Source organism: Phocoena phocoena, chromosome 5, assembly GCF_963924675.1.
Source record: "Phocoena phocoena chromosome 5, mPhoPho1.1, whole genome shotgun sequence".
NCBI classification, from domain to species: Eukaryota; Metazoa; Chordata; class Mammalia; order Artiodactyla; family Phocoenidae; genus Phocoena; species Phocoena phocoena.
Genome location: NC_089223.1, coordinates 36740748 through 36762407, shown reverse-complemented (window position 1 = coordinate 36762407; position 21660 = coordinate 36740748).

Here is a 21660-nt window from a genome sequence, read left to right as displayed (position 1 = left end):
ACCGCAACAAAAAAAATCCCGCAGACTTCCCTGGTGGCACAGTGGTTGAGAGTCCGCCTGCCGATGCAGGGGACACGGGTTCATGCCCTGGTCTAGGAAGATCCCACGTGCCATGGAGCGGCTAGGCCCGTGAGCCACGGCTGCTGAGCCTGCATGTCTGGAGCCTGTGCTCCACAACGGGAGAGGCCACAACAGTGAGAGGCCTGCGTACCACAAAAAAAAAAAAAAAAAAAGATCCCGCAATACTCAACGAAGATCCCACATGTTGCAAGTAAGATCCAACGCAGCCAAAAAAAGAAAAGAAAAGAAATAATAAAAGAAAAGAAACAAAAACAAGTTTATTTTTTTAATGAACTACTATCATACACTAATAATGAACTATCATAGAAAATGCATTATGAGTAATGAACTATCGTAAAGAGAAATAATGAACGATCATAAAGAGATAATGAACATTAACATATTCATACTCACATTATGAATAATGAGCTATCATAAAGAGAAATAAGAAAAAAACCTTATTTACAATTGCATTAAAAAGAATAAAATACTTAGGTATAAACTTAACCGAGGGTATGAAAGATCTGTATGCTGAAATCTGTAAGATGTTGATGAAAGAAATCAAAGAAGACACAAATGGAAAGATATTCTATGCTCATGGATTGAAAGAATTAATTTTTTTTTAATATCCCTACCCACCCAAAGTGATCTACAGATTCAATGCAATCCCTATGAAAATTCCAATGTCATTTTTCAGAAAAAGGAAAAATAATGCTAAAATTTGTATGGAAGCACAAAAGACCCCAGATAGACAAAGCAATCTTGAGGCAGAAGAACAAAGCTGGAGGCATCACACTTACTGATTTCAAACTGTATTACAGAGCTATAGTAATCATAACAGTATAGTACTGGCAAAAAAATAGACACATAGATCAATGGAACAGAATCGAGAGCCCAGAAGTAAACCCATGCATATATGGTCAATTAACTTATGACAAAGGAGGCAAGACTATACAAAGGGCAAAGGATAATCTCTTCAATAAATGGTGTTGGGAAAACTGGACAACCACATGCAAGAGAATGAAACTGGACCACTACCTTACACCATACACTAAAATAAACTCAAAATGGATTAAAGACTTAAATTTAAGACCTGAAATTGTAAAACTCCTAAAGAAAACACAGAGGGTAATCTCCTCAACATGGGTCTAGGCAATGATTTTTTTGGACTTGACACCAAAAGCAAAGGCTACAAAAGCAAAAATGAACAAGTGGGACTGTATCAAACTAAAAAGCTTCTGCACAGCAAAAAAAACCATCAACAAAATGAAAAGATAATCTATGGAATGGGAAGAAATATTTGCAAATGACATATCTGATAAAGGGTTAATATTCAAAATATATAAAGGTCTCACACAACTCCATGGCAAAAAAAAAAAAAGACAATTCCATTTTAAGATGGGCAGAGGAACTGAATAGACATTTTCCAAAGAAGATACACAAATGGCCAACAGATACATAGAAAGATGCTCACTAATCATCAGGGAAATGCAAATGAAAACCACAATGAGATATCACCTCACACCTGTCAGAATGGCCATATCAAGAAGACACAAATAACCAGTATTGCTGAGGGTGTGGAGAAAAGGGAACCCTCTTGCACTGTTGGTGGGAATGTAAATTGATACAGCCACTATGGAGAACAGTATGGAGGTTCCTCAAAAAACTAAAAATAGAACTACCACTCGACCCAGCAATCCCACTTGTGAATGTATATACAAAGGAAATGAGAACAGAATATCAAAGAGATATCTGTATTCCCATGTTCATTGCAGCATTATTCACAATGGCGCCAAGATATGGAAACAAATTAAGTGTCCATCCACTGATGAATGGATAAATCAGATGTAAGATACACACACACACACACACACACACACACACACACACACACACACACACACACATACTGGAGTAGCATTTGACCTTAAAAGAAAAAAAATCAAAGGAAATCCTGCCATTTGCAACAACATGGATGGACCTGGAAGGCATTATGCTAAGTAAAATAAGTTAGAGAAAGACAAAGTGAATCAAGCCAAACAGCATGATATCACTTATATGTGGAATCTTTTTTAAGAAAGGTCAAACTCATATAAACAAAGAGTAGAACAGTAGTTGCCAGGAGCTGAGGGAAGTAGGAGAGATGGGGAGAAATTGGTAAAAGAGTACAAACTTTCAGTTTCATGTTCTAAGTACAGCATGGTGACTATAGTCAATAATACTGTATTATATAATGGAAATTTGCTAAGAAAGTAGTCCTGAGGCTTTCTCAGAAAGGTAGCAAGGAAGGAAGGAAAGAGGGAGGGTGGAAGGGAGAGAGAAAGAAAAACAGAGGGAGGGAGAAAGGAAGGAAAGAAGGGAGGGAGGGAGAGAGGGAGGGAAGAAGAGGGGAAGGAGGGAGGGAGGAAGAAAGAAAGAAGAAACAGAGAAAGAAATTACTACTGGGTGTCCACACCCTTTTGCAATTAGAATTTTAAGTGAAATATTCCTTTCAAGCAAGTTAGCTGCCACCTATGCTTTTGAACTCCTCCCAATCAATGTCTGGAGAGTGTGGAGTAGCGGGACCTCAGGGTAACACACACAGAGACAGACACACTTATAGAAGGCACAGGGCAGAAAGTTGCACAAAAGAGTGGCTCTGTGTCCCAGATTATTGTAATCAATCATTAAAGGGGAGATTTATTCTATCCTGGCTCTGCCTAACTATGGTCAGCAGCGGCTGAGTTGTAAGTGCACCAGGAAACCAGACTTAAGTTCATGACCAAAGGCAGGGTGGGGAGGAATTCAGCAAGAACATTTCCAAACAATTCTGCTGATGCACTTGGTTCGGTTACTTTCTTGCCAGGGCCACACATACACACCCATAGGCGGTGCCTCCAGATCATGAAATGCAGTGGAAATGTGTCAGTTGTTCAGTCAATATCAGCAAGACAAAAGGCCACCCATATAATTCACTGTCCAAAGATGATTTTTTTTTTTGCTTTAATAATTGATTTTGGTTTCTTGCTATAAACCACTAGTCACCTATCTAGCATATAGTCTCTTCTTTTTCCTTAATAACAGAACTTTGATTTTATTCCAAGCAGTGGTGTGTCCACCAAATGACTGCATTCACTAACATCTCCTGCAGTTAGGGATGGTTGAAGAACAGTAAGTGGGCCTTTAGAGAAAACTCCTTAAGACAGACAGCTGGAGTATGCCTTTTTGTCCTTCCTGCTTCCTGCATGGAACATGCATATGATGTCTCAAATCCTAGCAACTATCTTAGACCATAAGATAACCTTGGGGATGGAAACCACATGCTATGGATGGTGGAGAAATAAGAGAAAGAGCCTGGGTCCTTGATGCCACTTTAGATGCCCCATCTAAAGCCTGGGGTATTATCTCTTCAGCCTTCCTTTATGAAAGAAAAAAATAAAAGTCCATCTTGTTAATTTCCTATCTGCGTTAACCAGCAACTGAATGAAATTTACAGCTAATATGCCAGCTCTACAAATCACCCAAGTTACCTGAAAACTGCTCAATATCCATTTCATTTTGGGATACAGAAAAAAAGCTTTAAAACTAACCATGATAGTTACGGTGATTTGATTCGCAAACCAAAAACTAGGTCACACAATAAGAACAGTTTGCATCTACTTATGGAAGAAGCAGATCATCAGCTCATTTGAAATCAGGGCTGTGCTAGAACACTCAGATCATATGATTCTACTTGAGTTATTAAGTTCAAGCGTGTTGCAGTAATCCTGACCTGATTTTCCACTTCATCAGGAAAAAGATAAGTTTGGGTACTGGGTGATACACACTATTTTAACCAGGAGCTTCAGTTTAACACATAATCTCCAAAAGTAATTTCACAAAGGGTTCTGGGGCTCCTGAAACTCACATCCCCCCATAAACCTTGGTAATTTTATAGTAATTACACCTATGTTTCTCCCTCTGTACCCAGGGAGAAGCATTATTGGCACCTTATCCTATAGAACTCAGTTCTATACATTTAATATTTGCCTTATCTAAGCCCTCTATACCTGTTTCCCCATAGGAGGATAATAATACTTACCTTTCCTCCAAGGTGTGTTGTGATGTTTAATTAATGTTTACAAAGTATGTAGTAAGCTGCAGGTGAAAGATGCTAATGAACCATAAAGTAGTGTCATTGGTCTGACTCATCAGTTACCTGTATTAAGTATGCAAAATGAAAGTCATGTTGCTACAACTAAAATAGTTATAAATACATATTAGGTGAAATATAAGTCCCAGAGAAACTTAAATCTATATACCACATCGAAAAAGCAAGTACCTGAAGCTCCTTATTATTAGAGCACTGTGCTTTTTTTCTCTAACACTTGAAACCCCTTAACTTTTAAGAATAGAAACTGATTAGGTTAGGGTAATGATGAAAATACAATATCTTTGGTAAAGATCTGAAGTTCTTTATACCTTAATATGAATATAAAGGTTCAGTCTGAAGTTATGTGAAACTCTATACAACTTGGAAAAACTTTTGATTCTTCTGCAATTGAAACTAGCAAGAATAAAAAAAAAAAAAGAAACTAGCAAGAATACTCTGAATTTCACAGAAAATTTAAACAATAAAATGATAACCTTGAAAGTTTAGTACAACCGACGTTTCTTGAGTTCAAATGTGCACTGTTGAGGTGCATGCTATTTTATATAGTCTCAACAATTTTCAACTAAATATACAGCTATATATAATAAGTACATACTAAGATTTTACATATTTCCGAACCAAGGAATCATTTACACTATATACTCTGTTTTGGCATATAAAACTAAAATATTTTATTGTGTGACATGGGGCTCTTTTTCAAGCTCTATATCCTAATGCCCCCTTGCTGTGCAGCAGAAAGAGAATTAGGAAATAGGAAGAGCACTATGATAAGATGATAAGAAAGGTTCATTCTCCTACAATTATTTGGGGTAAATCCATACTATCCATCCATAGCTTACCCTGGGTGTACAGTTTCAAAGAGAACTAATAGTCTTAAGAGAGAAAACACCACACAAACACACACACACACATGCGCATGTACACATATATTACTGTGCAAAGAATGAACTCCATTTGGTTCTGAAAGACATTGCAACAGGATTCATCATTATATTGTGTCAGAGAATTAAATGACTGTCTTTCACTCAGAAAGTACATAGTTGAACTTTTCTTCCAACTTCCACAAAATTTGTTCAGTTTGGAAACTTATGATCTAGTTAGGTTTACATGGAAGGTAAAAAGACTCACATCTGGGGCTTCTCTGGCAGTCCAGTGGTTAAGACTCCATGCTCTCAATGCAGGGGGCACGGGTTGGATTCCTGATCTGGGAACTAAGATCCCACATGGTGCATGGCACATCCATTTCATCCCCCAAAAAGCACAAAGTTAATATTCTCCTGAGTTGAAAGTAAAAACTTTTTGGAGTCGCTTAACCCCTTATAAGAAAAAAAAATTTTAAGAGAGAAAGAAAGAGAGAGAGAGTAGGTAATTGCATTACAGGACAGGAACAACTTTTAAAGGTCAGAGGATTTGATGACATCTTAACCAGTCCAGATATAAAGTCACCCAAGTGTTAGAAATAATCTGAAATTATTTGCTTCTACCTCTTCGATTACTGCTTTTCTCAACTCCATTTCTTCTTTTCTTCCTTAAATGTGTTGTGACCCATATGTTTACAAGCTGGATGTCCCCAAAATAGTCACCACCCCCTTCTATGGCCACATATTTTTGCATATATTATGTGAATTAAAATGGAAAGAATCCCTATCCTGCATATGATGGAAAACCAGTATCTCCCATCTCATCCCTAATATCTTCATGAACTCTAAAGGAACTTAACATTATTCTGAGTCACTTCCTCAGATTTCTTGCTTCTGCTGAATTATCAACTGTCATCTTTGTCTTTCCTTAAGTTTACTCCATATTGATACAACATAGAATACATCCCAAAACACTAATTTCCCCAAAACACTAATCCCATAAGATCTAATCACACTATAGCTGTGATCATACATCTTTACTGAAGTTTCAGTAACAACATGAGGTAAGAGAATGTACTATATCACAGCACAACATAACAAAAGATTTAAAATTGAATTCAGTATTCCTGCTATTCAAAGACAAATTGTCCCCATTTTAATGTGCTTGGAATTTTGATATATCTTACAATAAATCTGTAAAATTAAAGTATTGTCATATTTTCTCTTGAAAAAAATTATTAAATTGACAGTCTATTACATTATCCATAGTATCCTAAAATCAAAGGGATCTGATCAAAAAAAAAAAAAAGCACCTGTGTCCTTAAAAGTCCAAAGCCATACCCAGAATCAGAAACTTCTCACTGATCATCTCGTTTGGGATCCTCGCTCCACTCCATCCCCTCTCATTTTTTCCTATCTCCCAGGTTTTCCCAGTTCTTAGAGGTCTTCACCCTCTTCCTCCAGATTGCTCCTGTAAGCCTCACAAACGTTCTTGCTTACTTGTCTTTCTGTCTCCCCTAGACCACTTTTATGCTCTGAATTTTATTTTCCAGTACAATATGGCCCATCAAGGTGACTGACGAAAGGAAAAGTTTTCTTTTCTTTTCTTTTCTTTTTTTTTTTTTGCGGTACGCGGGCCTCTCACTGTTGTGGCCTCTCCCGTTGCGGACCACAGGCTCCGGACGCGCAGGCTCAGCGGCCATGGCTCACGGGCCCAGCCGCTCTGCGGCATGTGGGATCTTCCCAGACCGGGGCACAAACTCGCGTCCTCTCCATCGGCAGGCGGACTCTCAACCACTGCGCCACCAGAGAGCCCGGAAAAGTTTTCTTTTTGAGAAATTTTCTTGATAGATTTTATTTTCCTCTTTGCTTTCCCTTTTTACAATTTTTAAAAATGTTTTAAATTGAGATATAATTGACATGTAACATTGTATAAGTTTAAGGTATATAACATGCTGACTTGATAAATTTATATATTGCAAGATGATTACCACCACAGCATTAGCTAACACCTTTATCACATCAAGTAATTACCATTTCTTTCTTGTGAGAACATTTAAGATCTCAATAGCTTTTAAATGTACATGTCCTCCCACCACCCCATCAATTTTTCAAATTAACTTTCTTACTACATAGATTTCTTCCCGCACCTGTAATTAATATTCTTCTCTTTTTACATTCTTTCCCTTGGGATCCTTACCCAGTTGGATAGCAAATGGCTCCCACCTTTCAATCTTCAACTTTTTTTTCTCTTTCATATTCTGGACTTACATCTCCATTCGAAGGATATCTTCACCAAAACTTACCACACAGACCTCAAAGTCAGCACATAATCAAAGGAAAATAAGGAATGTTTTGTGAGGCTCTTATTCCATGTGGATCATCAATATGGACTACAGAGTAAAGTAACAAAGGTTTACTCTAGGAAGAAGACTGGGATCCAGGTGTCAAGGCCCCCAAGGATGTGAAGTGACTTTCTGCCAGTCAAAAGATCATGGTTTATCAGATGCCTCTGAAGTCTCAAAGCAGGGACTGCTGATAGAGGATTGTAGAACAGTAATTTAAAGGTGAGTATTGAAATCAACCTAGATGTCTACAACTTCAAAGTCATGATACACAAAATTAAAGGCATCATCTTCTGTTCCTGACTTTTCCATTTCTGTTAATGGAACTCTTATTTTTCTGGTCACACAATTTCAAAAAATTTAGCTTTGACTCTTCTGTCTTGATCTTAGCCTATATTCCTTCAATTGTCTAGTTCTTTCACTTCAGACTCTAAAATGTCCTTTCCCTTTGCTACCTCATAATCTTTCAATAAAATGGGCACCTAAAATTTCTCTCTTTCCTCAGATTTCTTTTTTCATTTAATCCAATCCTTCCCATCTACTGCTACCAGTAAACAGATTTTCATAAAGTACAATGCTTATGATACCACTTCCCTATAAAATCTTCGAAGGTTCTTGTACACACTCCATAGTAAACTCCCTGTTGCCAAATCCAAGGGTCGATTCTCAGTCTTTATTTTATTCAACCAGTCAAAACCATTTGACAATTAATCTCTAATTTGGACTTCTGCAATTGGTCTCCTGTTTCAATCCTTACTTAATAATTTATTTCATAAACAGCTATGGTGATACTTTAAAACATAAGTCAGATGATGTCACTATTCTAATAAAGTCCTCCAATGGCTTATTTCTATCTCACTTAGGGTGAAATTCAAAGCACTTACAATGGTCTGCAAGACCCTATATGATGTGGTTGGCTACTCACTACCTCTCTGCCTCATCATCTTACCACAACCTTCCATCTTTTTTTAACTCTAATTCCAGCCATACCTGTAGTCTTACTAAAGGACAACAAAATGCTCTCACCTCTGGGGCTTTGCAATAGCAGTTCCCTTGACCTGAGTGCCACATGCTCTCTCTGACTCACTCAAATGTCTATTCAAATATCACTTCTCTCTCCCCTCTGTTTAACATTCCCACAGCCTACGCAGGCATTCCCTATTCTCCATAACACTTAGCACCATTTGCAGTATTATATTTGTGTAATATTCTATATTGTCTGTTTCTTCCCACTAGAATATAAGCTTCGTGACAGGAAGATCTTTGTTTCCTTTACAGTTGTAGTCCCTGAGAGTAAAAGAGTACCTTGTACTTAGTAGATATCCAATAAATATATGCTGAATGAATGAATGAATCTGTCACAGAAAGACCCTTCCAACAGAAACCCCATGCTAGCACTGTGGAGCCCAACCTGTTGGCCAAGTACCTGGGAGGTATTGGAATAATGTAAAGGGGTCTGAGAATTCACATAAGTTCAATTATTCTCTGTAAACTAAACAAATTTCTGCTATGTATATATGTTAACTTAAAAACAATTGTTAAAAAGTATATTTTATCATCGTGTATTTTCCCAATCAAAGGCACTAACAATGCAGTCACTGTTACGTAGGGCCTATTGATTTATTTCTTATTAAAAGGAAATTTTCATACTCAAAAGCATTAGGAACCCTACTGTGCTGGCCAAATGAAACCCCTGTCTTTTCTCCAGGTTGTCCATTAACCTTCACACCTGTGCCTTTGCTCACATTTGTATCTTAACTAGAAAAACCTTTTCCTCTCTTCCTCCTCTTCCCACCCCACCCTTTAATTGCTTTGCCTTCACAAATCTTTTTTTTTTTTTTTTTTTTTTTTGCGGTACGCAGGCCTCTCACTGCCGTGGCCCCTCCCGCCGCGGAGCACAGGCCCCAGACGCGCAGGCCCAGCAGCCATGGCTCACGGCCTAGCCGCTCCGCGGCACGCGGGAACCTCCCCGAGCGGGGCACGAACCCGCGCCCCCCGCATCAGCAGGCGGACTCCCCACCACTGTGCCACCAGGGAAGTCCCCAAATCTTAAATCGTCATTATTTACTTCTGAATGAGCATGTTCCTCAGTGAGAGCTGGCAATGAGACCCATGATGACTGCCTGTGGTGAGGGATGGGTAGGAAGGAAGTGCTAGTTTGTCTAGAGTCCCCCCTGATTAAATGTCCCAAACAGAGCCTTCCCACCAGCAAAGCCCATCCACTCAGCGTTCCCCCATGACACAACATGCTAATTCTTGACCCTGCACTATTTTTTCATACCAACCAAAGTTCTCTGCCCACTGCTCTCTGCCAAATATCTCCTACCACATCCTCATTTTGATTCAACCGTCACATATTTCTGTAAGCTTTCCTGGTTAACCAACACCACGTTCTTCTCATTCCTCTATGGTCTTCAACAATGAATAATTTTCAAGTAAATTTTCTACTCTGGTAACTTCTTTTGTAACAGTTTCCTTTTTATCATTTGTTCTCTTAAATGTGAATTCCTGCCTGAGATATAAGTGCCTCATAAATTTCTTTTCTTTCATAGGTCTCTTCCCATTATACCATAGTGCCTAGTACTATACTAGTACAGAAGAGATATTGAAAACTATGCTGTGAACCCACTGTTCCACTAAAAGTTTTTCTATAACAAACATGGGCAAAGTTTTAAAGTATCAACAGACTGAAAGAAAAAAATATAATGTATGTATGTGTGTTTGTTTGCACACACAGTTTAGACACCTGCGTATAAACTGTAAGGTCCAAGGGGATATGGTTGAGGACCTGACCACACTTGCTACAATATACATAAAAATATGAGAACCTGTATGCAAGAGAATATATGACAAATATATATCAGGAAAAGACTGATAATTTAGATTGATAAATAAAAACTTATGCATTATAAATAATATCACTGGCAATGTTTTTAAAAGGAGCACAATGAAATATTAGCCATAAAAAAGAATGAAATCTTGCCATTTGCAACAATATTGGATAGAGCTAGAGGGTACTACGCTAAGTGAAAAAAGTCAGACAGAAAAAGACAAAAACCAAGGTTTGCCTGGTGGCACAGTGGTTAAGAATCCACCTGCCAATGCAGGGGACATGGGTTCGAGACCTGTTCTGGGAAGATCCCACGTGCCGCAGAGCAACTAAGCCCATGTGCCCGCGTGCCTAGAACCCGTGCTTCGCAACAAAGAGAAGCCACCACAATAAGAAGCCTGCACACCAAAATGAGAAGCCCGCATACCACAACGAAGAGTAGCCCCCTCAAATACCGTATGCTAACACATATATATGGAATTTAAAAAAAAAATGTCATGAAGAACCTAGGGGTAAGACAGGAATAAAGACGCAGACCTACTGGAGAACGGACTTGAGGATATGGGGAGGGGGAAGGGTGAGCTTTGAAAGGGCGAGAGAGAGTCATGGACATATACACACTAACAAACGTAGTAAGGTAGACAGCTAGTGGGAAGCAGCCGCATGGCACAGGGATATTAGCTCGGTGCTTTGTGACAGCCTGGAGGGGTGGGATAGGGAGAGTGGGAGGGAGGGAGACGAAAGAGGGAAGACATATGGGAACATATGTATATGTGTAACTGATTCACTTTGTTATAAAGCAGAAACAAACACACCATTGTAAAGCAATTATACCCCAATAAAGATGTTAAAAAAAAAAAAAAAGAGTAGCCCCCTCTTGCTGCAACTAAAAGAAAGCCCATGTGCAGCAACAAGGACCCAATGCAGCCTAAATAAATAAATTTATTAAAAAAAAAGAAAAAGAGAAAAATCATATGTTTAATTTATATGTGGAATCTAAAAAACAAAACAAATGAACAAACAAAACAGAAACATACATACAGAGAGCAAACTGGTGGTTGCCAGAGGGAAGGGAGGCTGGGGGAATGGACAAAATAGCTGAAGGGGATTTAAGGGTACAAACTTCCAGTCATAAAATAAATAAGTCATGGGGATGTAATACACAGCATAGAGAATATAGCTGATAATACTGTAATAACTTTCTATGGTGACAGATGGTAACTAGACTCATAGTGGTGATCATTTCATAATGTAAGTGTCGAGCCACTATGTTGCACACCTGAAACTAATGTAATATTGTATGTCAACTATAATAAAAAATAAAGTAAAATAAAATAAAAGGAGCAATAATCCAGAAAGAATATTTTCCATATATATAACATTATTATCCTTAATATACCAAGAATTCCTACATATCCAATAATAAACAAAACAACCCAATAAAAATGGGTAAAGGATAGAAGCACAGAAAGAATAAGAGGCAGTTCCCAAAAGAAAAGATAAAATGGTCAATAAGCATAAAAGGATGAACAAGCAGAAAATGAAAGTAAAAACAATAATAAAATACCAGTTCTTAGCTATCAGAATGACCAAAAAAATAAAGAGTTTGATTATATCAAGTGTTGGCAGACATGCAGACAAGGAAATGTGGAAAAACAGCCCTTTCATTACATTGGCCCCTTCAGAGGGCAATAATTAGTGTGTATCAAACCAAAAATACACATACCGCACGGCCCAATAATCCCACTTCTCAGTATCTCCTCTAGACAAATACCCATGTGCATAAGAATCTTTATAAGCATTGCTTATAACTCTGCAAACAAGCCTAAAAAGGAGACAGGCTAAGTATTATGAAATATTATATCGCTATTAAAAAGAATAAACTAGATATGTATGTAATATCACAGGTAAATCCCCCAAGATGTGTTGCATCTTGGGGTAAAAGGCAACTGCATACAGTGGTACTACAGTATTTTACCATTTTTGTAAAACACACTCATACATACATATGCCCCTATTCAAGTTCACAAGAAGTACCAAACAACTTCTATGTGTGCATTTACATATATATCACAGTTTAAATAACATCCACAAACCTACAACTGTGGTTACTGGTGAGAGGAAGAGAGGATTATGGCTGGGGTGCCAGTCAAAGGAAAATTTATCCATTTCTGTCAAGTTTTAATTTGGGGAGAGAAGCATTATCCATGAACTATTTGTGTAGCATTATCCATATACTATTTGTGTACTTTACTAAATGTAAAATAACCAAAGTGTTTGCTGATGGCATGCAAATAAAAGAGTCATCCCTTAAGCAGGTGCCAAGACTAATGGCTTTGCACTTCCCAAGGAGCCCAGCCAGTACTGTTTACCTGGTAGGCTCAAGTACATGCTTGTTAAAATGGGTGAATGTATAGGGATGAAACAGGTGGTTGGAGCCAGATCATGAAGATCCTTAATTTCTGAGCTCAAGAGCTTGTAATTTGTTTGAGACAACAGATTAATTAAATGAGATAATACATTTAACACAGTTTCTGTTGATACATTTTAGCTTTTATGATTAACATCACATTTCAGTTCTATCCTGTTTCATGACCAGAAGATGGAGCTCCAAGCATTTAAACCTTTTTTTTTTCTTCTTTTTTCTTTTTTCTCTTTTCTCTTGTTTTGTTGGAGTCTTCATAGAGGTTGTGGTTTTGTTTCTTTAATTCTGGTTCCCATTTAAACCCTTCCATCTGTATTTAGTTCTCAGATTATCAAAATCCAATTGCTGACAGAGAGCAGATGGGAGGAGTAACCTATAAGGGAAGCTCACCCTTTAGTTTGATTTTCCTACCTCTGGGGACTTCTTTGTTTCAGGCACTAGTTCATACATTTTTTTATCCAACTGTTCCCATTTGGAACTCCTCAAAATGGAAAAGCCCACTCTAAACAGGTGCTGACATCCCATGCTGTCCTCATGGGACGGAAAATTCCAATCCTGCTACACAAAGACTTTGTCACTGTGTGCAGCCAGGAACTTGTGCATTGAGGGAAGAGAACCTGGCAGGGCTGGAATAGATACTATGGACTGTTCTCCAGTTTCTATGTTTTTCTAACATAATTCCACAGAATTCTTCCTTGAGACCTCTAAAGACTCATGGGAAATAATGAATTTTCTAAATTTCCATAATATCTACTCTATTACCATTATTTTGATGTTATTAATACAGCTGTATCTCTAGCTATTTATTGAAGATTCATTCATTTGTTCACTCTTTTTTTTTCAGTAGATATTTATTGATCACCACTGCAAAATTGCAGAAGGGTGGGTTTCCCTGGTGGCGCAGTGGTTGAGAGTCCGCCTGCCGATGCAGGGGACACAGGTTCGTGCCCCAGTCCGGGAAGATCCCACATGCCGCGGAGCGGCTGGGCCTGTGAGTCATGGCCGCTGAGCCTGCACGTCCGGAGCCTGTGCTCCACAACGAAGAGGCCACAACAGTGAGAGGCCCGCGTACTGCAAAAAAAAAAAAAAAATTGCAGAAGGGTTATGGTAGGACACACATGCACATGCACACACACCCCCTACTCTAAGTCCTCAGTGTATTTATCCAAGAATACACAATCTAAGAAAGCCAGGAGAGACTCAAGCAGGAGCAGCATCACCTATTAAGATTTTTCCTTGCCTTTTGTTCCTTACCCTGAGGGCAAAACTGTCAGGGACTCTGGTAAGGGTCTGCAAGAAAAATGTCTTGCTTCACCAATTGCCCTGTTATACTCAGGCTTACATAGCTATTTTGAAAACAAAACAAAACAAAAAACTAACAATATATACAGCATCGTTTAATGGAATGTTTATATACATTTGGTTGCTCTGTTTCTTGATCTAAATTCAGCATCAGAGATACATGTCTTCCGCTGGTCCACAACCAGGTATACTACAGTAAAAATCTTTCTACTCACTGCTTCCCAAAATCCTTCTTGAAAGGCTCTTGTGTCTGTACCTACCAAACTTCTCCCTGGTTCTAAACGAGCATTTCTAAATATCTTCTGGTCATTTTCAATTGTAAATTCAAAAAGGTTTAAATTGAACTTATTTTCTTTCTCAGTCCTTTTCCTCTCCCCATAAAAACCTGGTCTCCTTTCAGCTTTCTGGAGATCACTTTTCTGCATTCATCAACTTAGTAGTCTAAATTTAAAACCTTGCAGAAATCACTTTGGATTTCATTTCTCCCTCACCTCCCACATACAGTCAGCAAGTCCTGTCCGTTCTACTTCCACAGTGTGCCCCAAATCCAGTACTTGCATATATCCATTGTCAGCAACCTTCTCTCCCACAATAATTTCAGTAGTCCCCTAGCTATCTCTACTCTGTTTCTACTCAATCTATTCAGGAAATATGTATAATTTTTACACATATATACATTCTTTTTTTCATATTCTTTTCCATTATGGTTTATCCCAGAAGATTGGATATAGTTCCCTGTGATATACAGTAGGACCTTGTTGTTTATCCATTCCAAATATAACAGTTTGCATCTGCTAACCCCAAACTTCCAGTCTATCCCTTTCCCTCCTCCCCTCCCTGTTCCCCTTTGGCAACCACAAGTCTATTCTCTATGTCTGTGAGTCTGTTTCTAAAAGGGTTATATTAACACCATACCAGAAGTACCAGATAAATACAGGTACCTCTGTATTTTTATTTGCTAAATCTAGTAGCCCTGTACCATACTCACCTTTCTAAACACATTTCTGGTCATGTAATGCTCCTATTTAAACTCTCCCCCCTTTCTATAACTGAATTAGTTATTTTAGTTTTTGGTTTTTGTTGTTGTTTTAGTTTCCTATCCATTACTGAATTAAAGCAAAACTCCTTAGCCCATCACTCTACAAATATTTTATTAATCACCCACGATGCACAAGACACTCCGATTTGTGTTGTAAAGTACGCAAAATAAATAATTTACAGTCTCTGTCCTTAAGGAGCTTACACGCTAAAGAATGATCATTGACATGAAGAAAAAGCAAACATAGAGTGGTTAAATCCAATTTAGTTTGAGGGATGAGAGTTGAGGAGGTTTCCAGGTTTATAATCTTGTTACCTAGATCTTAATTTGGCCTTAGGCCAATGAAAGTTTTTTTTAACCCCACCCACACCCTAGTTCTAAAAACCACTCACTAAAACAAGTCAACTTCTTGACATTCACGCTTGGCCCGTGACAAAGCCAGTCCTGGCTAATGAAGCTTTTCCCCACCATATAAAGCAGAAGAAAGCAAGCTCTCTTTACTGAGTTCCATAGCTGAGAAAACCAAGTATAGAGGTTTCATGACTTAGAATCCTGAATGATTAGAGGAGGCAAAAATGGAAGGAACAATTAGCATTCCTTCTGAAGCTAAATAAGACTTAAAACCTTTGATGAATAAAGCGATTTCATTTGAATAAGCAAAATATAGACAGTGATATAGGAATAAGCAAATCAATAAGACATAATTAATATAGGAATAGCTATTTCAAAGATTCAAAATTAAAAAGCAAAAACTTGAGGATATTCTAAACATCTGTTTCTGGAGAATTTCAAACACTGAGATCCACTGGGTCACAAAGAAATAATGAGGACAAGATGATGCTGTCTGGCAATAGCTTCCAAAAAATAACCCTAGAATGTGGAAATGTATCTAGCCTATATATTTCTTATATACGTTCATCAGTGCTATAGAATCAATATAGAGTTATATGACTATTTTTGGAAACTTTAATATAAAGCAATTCTGTGATATTTTAAGAAAGAAACATAAGAACTACAAGACTGGGGGAGAGGAAAGGGGAAAAAAACTTATCTTCTACTTTTACCTTTTTATATCTTTTGAATTCTGTAACATGGGCATATATAATTATTCAAAAAACATTAAACAAAAACTTTTTGTTTATTAAAGAATATCAGCTTATTATGGATATATAATTGTTTTAGTTTTCCAATAAATTTCCCAAACACACACCATTTTGCTGCTGAACAGCAGCTCCCCAAATATATCTTGCCTATTTATGTGCTTTTCAAAAAAATCTGGTTACTACAACAATCTCATTCAGCTATTTCAGATTCAGTCCTGTTCACTTAAACACTTCAACTGTATTTTCTATCAAAACTCTACTTGTCCCATGACCCAGAAGAGTTCAGACTTTCAGTTTTGGACTAAAAGCTGAGGGAGTTTGGTGGGGCAGAGTAGAGATGGGCTTCAGGTAGTACAGGGACAATGAGTTCTGGCTCTTTGTCACCTCCACCCCCTCCTTTTTCTAGGTGTGAGCTCCTTTGGAATTGGGTCAGGGAGGAAGCAGGAGCATCTCCTCTTGTGATTGAGCAAACTCTCATCCCTCTCCTCGGTTGACTCTAACTACTAGCCTGGACTATCGTCTATGGGCTCAGGGAGAACCAGTGGTGGCTCCAAGATTCCCCTCTGCAGAGAGATTTGGTTACCTCCTTTAGCAGACGCTGCCCTGGTGGCCTTCCCCCATATATGGGTCCCTCTTTGCCCCCACACTGCATCAATCTTGGGGCATCTGTGGCTCCCAGTCTCATATACTTCTCAGAGCCAGTTCTCAGGTCTGCAGGCATGTAAGGACTTCCTCATCTCCACTTGGAAGACAGAGACCACCTCTCCACCTGGATTTTGTTCCACTCATGCCATTTCCACTCAGCTCTCTTTCCCCACATTCCCATAGCACACGAGGTGCATCAGCAAGTCTGCTACTTAAGAAGGTCATACAGCCAGGGAACAAAATGTCTGTTTACTTTTCTTCTCAAGTGATTTACTTGAGCTCCCCTCCCTCACACACTTGACTTGAGAGAAGGAATGACTCTGTACCTCTACCCCCTAAAAGGCTGTCTTCCTCTCTCCCAAAGTCCCCTGGGAGTCACAGGTGGTTGAGCCCATTCTCTAACTGTGGGCCTCTCAGTGAGTTCTACAGAAGGGTGGCTGACCCCAACTGCTAGTGACTCTATAAATTTAGGATATGGACCACATTGTGCCTTCTGTCTTCACTTTGGGTCTTAACAGTAGTTATGCCGCACAAAAGAAAGCTCCTACTTGACATCCTATAATACTTGTCAATACATCATCCATATTTGGTTCAGACACCACCACAATTTCAAATCTAAATGATTAGAATGTTTTTTAAATTTAATTTAATTTTATTTTATTTTTGCGGTACGTGGACCTCTCACTGTTGTGGCCTCTCCCGCTGCGGAGCACAGGCTCCAGACGCGCAGGCTCAGCGGCCATGGCTCATGGGCCTAGCCGCTCCACGGCATGTGGGATCTTCCCAGACCGGAGCACAAACCCGTGTCCCCTGCATCAGCAGGCGGACTCTCAACCACTGCGCCACCAGGGAAGCTCCGAGAATGTTTTTGATAATAACATTTCTCAAACCAAGCTCACATCAAACTACCAAGAAGGTTTTTTTTTTTTTTAATACAGATATCCATTCTAGATCCACTTGATCAGAATGTCCAGGGCTAGGGTCAGGGAATCTGCAATTGATTCAAATACAAGCAGCCCAATGTTTAGAAACTTCTGGGTGAGAACTCAAAAAAAAAAAAGAGGGAAAGAGATTTAGACAAAAGGTCAAAAAACGATTTGGGTTAATTTATAAGCCCCATGGACAGGAACCATATCTACCTGATTCATTTTTGTAGCTCCAACACTTAGAGCAGTGCCTAGCACATACTAGACTTTCAGTAAATATTTGTTGCATGAATGAATGGATGAGTGGAACATTTCCATTTTATGGGAAAAACAACTATCAATCTCACCAATGTGTACCACAACACCCAGTGGGAAACCAAGAATCTAGCAAAAGTATATGTATTTTTTTTTCTGTAATGATCATAATAGAAATAAAGAGATCTTTTTTGAACTTGGATGTAGCTAAACTAGGTGAAATGAGAAATGCTACTCAGGCTGACTGGCCACTGGGGTGAGACTTCTCAGGGCTGCCTCACCACCATGGAAAGATCTCAGCCATGCAGGATCCGGAACTGACCAGGAGGGAGGAAATCAGAACAAAGGTAGGGAGTTGGAAGAGCTCCATAACTGCCAAGCTAACAATTGGTGCCTCCTTTTCCACCATAACAAAATGAATATGTAATGTAACCTGCCAACATGATCAAACCGTTTAAATTAAAGAGAGCTGGGGCTTCGCTGGTGGCGCAGTGCTTGATAGTCCACCTGCCGATGCAGGGGACACGGGCTCGTGCCCCGGTCTAGGAGGCTCCCACATGCCGCGGAGCGGCTAGGCCCGTGAGCCATGGCCGCTGAGCCTGCGCGTCCGGAGCCTGTGCTCCACAACGGGAGAGGCCACAACAGTGAGAGGCCCGTGTACCGCAAAAAAAAAAGAAAAAAGAGTGCTGCACTAGGAGCCTTCTGAGCTCCCAGGCCAATCCCCCGCCCTCCAAAACCCACTCCAGGCCACGTGGGTCCGTGGGCACACAGGAGAGAGGCTGTGGAGATTAGGAGAGGCAGGGCGGAGGGGCCCTGTGTGAGGAGCGGGAGAGGAGGGGAGGGTGATTGCCCCACTCACTCGGGCACAGGGAGTCTGCTGAGCTCCCAAGCAGGTCCCCTGCCCTACAAGGCCCCCCCTTACCCCCCGCTCCACCCCCCCGGCCGCAATCGTCCTGGGGGTATAGGAGGGAGGCTGAGGAGATCAGGAGAGGCAGGTGGGAGGGGCCCCCCCAGACCCCAGACCGGAGGAGCTGGAAAGGAGAGGAGGGTGTTTGCCCTGTCCACTCAAGCCCAGGAAGCCTCCTAGGCTCCCAGGTGAGGTGCCCTGCCCTCTGAGACCAGGGTGGGGGCACGCCTGGGCCCCTTCTGTTCCTTGAGCCTAAGTCCCACTCCCCACAGCCCCCAGGGCCTTTTCCAGCCCTGTGGGTCCTGAGCATTGGCCCCGCCCACCACCCAAACCTCACCCCTGCTTAGGCCCTGCTCTCCACAGCCAAGGCCTTCCCCACCCTTTTCCTTTTTTCCTTTTTCCCTTCTCCTCTTTCTTATTATTGTGGTACTGGTGTATCTTCTGGTTGTTGATTCAACTATATTTTTATTTTTACATTCTTTCTAACATATCTGTTAGTTTCCTAGTCTAATTTTATTTTTTACTTTGTTATTTTTCTCTCTTTTTTTTTTGCCAGCCCACGTGGCTTGCAGGATCTTGATTCACGAGCCCGGGGTCAGGGGGGAAGCTTCTGCAGTGGGAGCTCTGAGTTCGAGCCACTGGACTAACAGAGAACCTCAGACCCCACGGAATATTCACTGGAGTGAGGTGTCACAGAGTTCTGCATCTCAGCACCAAGACCCAGCTCTACCCAATAGCCTACAAATTCCAGTGTTGGAAGCCTCAGGCCAGACAACCAGTAAAACAAGAACACAATCCCACTCATAAAAAAAAAAAAAAAAAAAAAATGAGACAGCAAAAAATATGTCACAGATGAAGGAGCAAGGTAAAAACCTACAGGACCAAATCAATGAGATGAAATAGTCAATCTACCCAAAAAAGAATTCAGAGTAATGATAGTAAAGATGATTCAGAATCTCAGAAATAGAATGGAAGCACAGATTGAGAAAATACAAGAAATGTTTAACAAAGGTCTAGAAGAATTAAAGAACAAACAAACAGAGATGAACAACACAATAACTGAAATGAAAAATACAACAGAAGAAATAAAAAACAGAATAATGGAGGCAGAAGAATGAATAAGTGAGCTGGAAGACAAAATGGTGGAAATAACTGCCAAGGAGCAGAATAAAGAAAAAAGAATGAAAAGAATTGAAGACAATCTCCAAGACTCCTGGGACAAAACTAAACGCACCAACATTTGAACTATAGGGGTCCCAGAAGAAGAAGAAAAAAAGAAAGGGTCTGAGAAGATATTTGAAGAGAATATAATGGAAAACTTCCCTAACATGGGAAAGGAAATAGTCACCCAAGTCCAGGAAGCACAGAGAGTCCCATACAGGATAAACTCTAGGAAAAACACACCAAGACACATATTAATCAAACTAAAAAAAATTAAATTCAAAGAAAAAATATTAAAAGCAGCAAGAGAAAAACAAAAAATAACATACAAAGAAATCCCCATAAGGTTATCAGCTGATTTTTCAGTGGAAACTCTGCAGGCCAGAAGGGAGTGGCAGGATATACTTAAAGTGATGAAAGAGAAAAATCTACAACCAAGATTACTCTTCCCAGCAACGATCTCACTCACATTTGATGGAGAAGTCGAAAGCTTTTCAGACAAGCAAAAGCTAAGAGAATTCAGCACCACCAAACCAGCTTTACAACAAACGCTAAAGAAACTTCTCTAACAGGGAAACACAAGAGAAGAAAAAGACCCTCAAAAACAAACCCAAAACAATTCAGAAAATGGTAATAGGAACATACATACCCATAATAACCTTGAATGTAAATGGATTAAATGCCCCAACCAAAAGACGCAGACTGGCTGAATGGATACAAAAACAAGACCCTTATATAGGCTGTCTAAAAGAGACCCACTTCAGACCTAGGGACACATACAGACTGAAAGTGAAGGGGTGGAAAAAGATATTCCATGTAAATGGAAATCAAAAGAAAGCTGGAGTAGCAATATTCATATCAGATAAAACAGACTTTACAATAAAGACTGTTACAAGAGATAAGGAGGGACACTACGTAATGATCAAAGGATCAATCCAAGAAGAAGATATAACAATTATAAATGTTTATGCACCCAACATAGAAGCATCCCAATACATAAGTCAAATGCTAACAACAATGAAAGGAGAAGTCGACAGTAACACAATAATAGTAGGGGACTTTAACACCCCAATTACACAAATGGACAGATCATCCAAACAGAAAATAAATAAGGAAACACAAGCTTTAAATGACACAATAGACCAGATAGATCTAATTGATATTTATAGAACATTCCACCCAAAAGTGGCAGAATAAACTTTCTTCTCAAGTGCACATGGAACATTCTCCAGGATAGATCACATCTTGGGTCAAAATCAAGTCTTGGAAAATTTAAGAAAATTGAAATTGTATCAAGCATCTTTTCTGACCACAATGCTATGAGACTAGATATCAATTACAGGAAAAAAAAAAACTGTAAAAAACAGAAATACATGAAGGCTAAACAGTGCACTACTAAGTAACCAAGAAATCCCTGTAGAAGTCAAAGAAGAAATTAAAAAAAAATACATAGAAACAAATGACAACGATGACCCAAAACCTGTGGGATGCAGCAAAAGCAGTTCTAAGAGGGAAGTTTATAGCAATTCAGTCTCATCTCAAGAAACAAGAAATATCTCAAATAAACAACCAAACCCTACACTTAAAACAACTAGAGAAAGAAGAAAAAAGAAAACCCAAAGTCAGTAGAAGGAAAGAAATCATAAAGATCAGGGCAGAAATAAATGAAA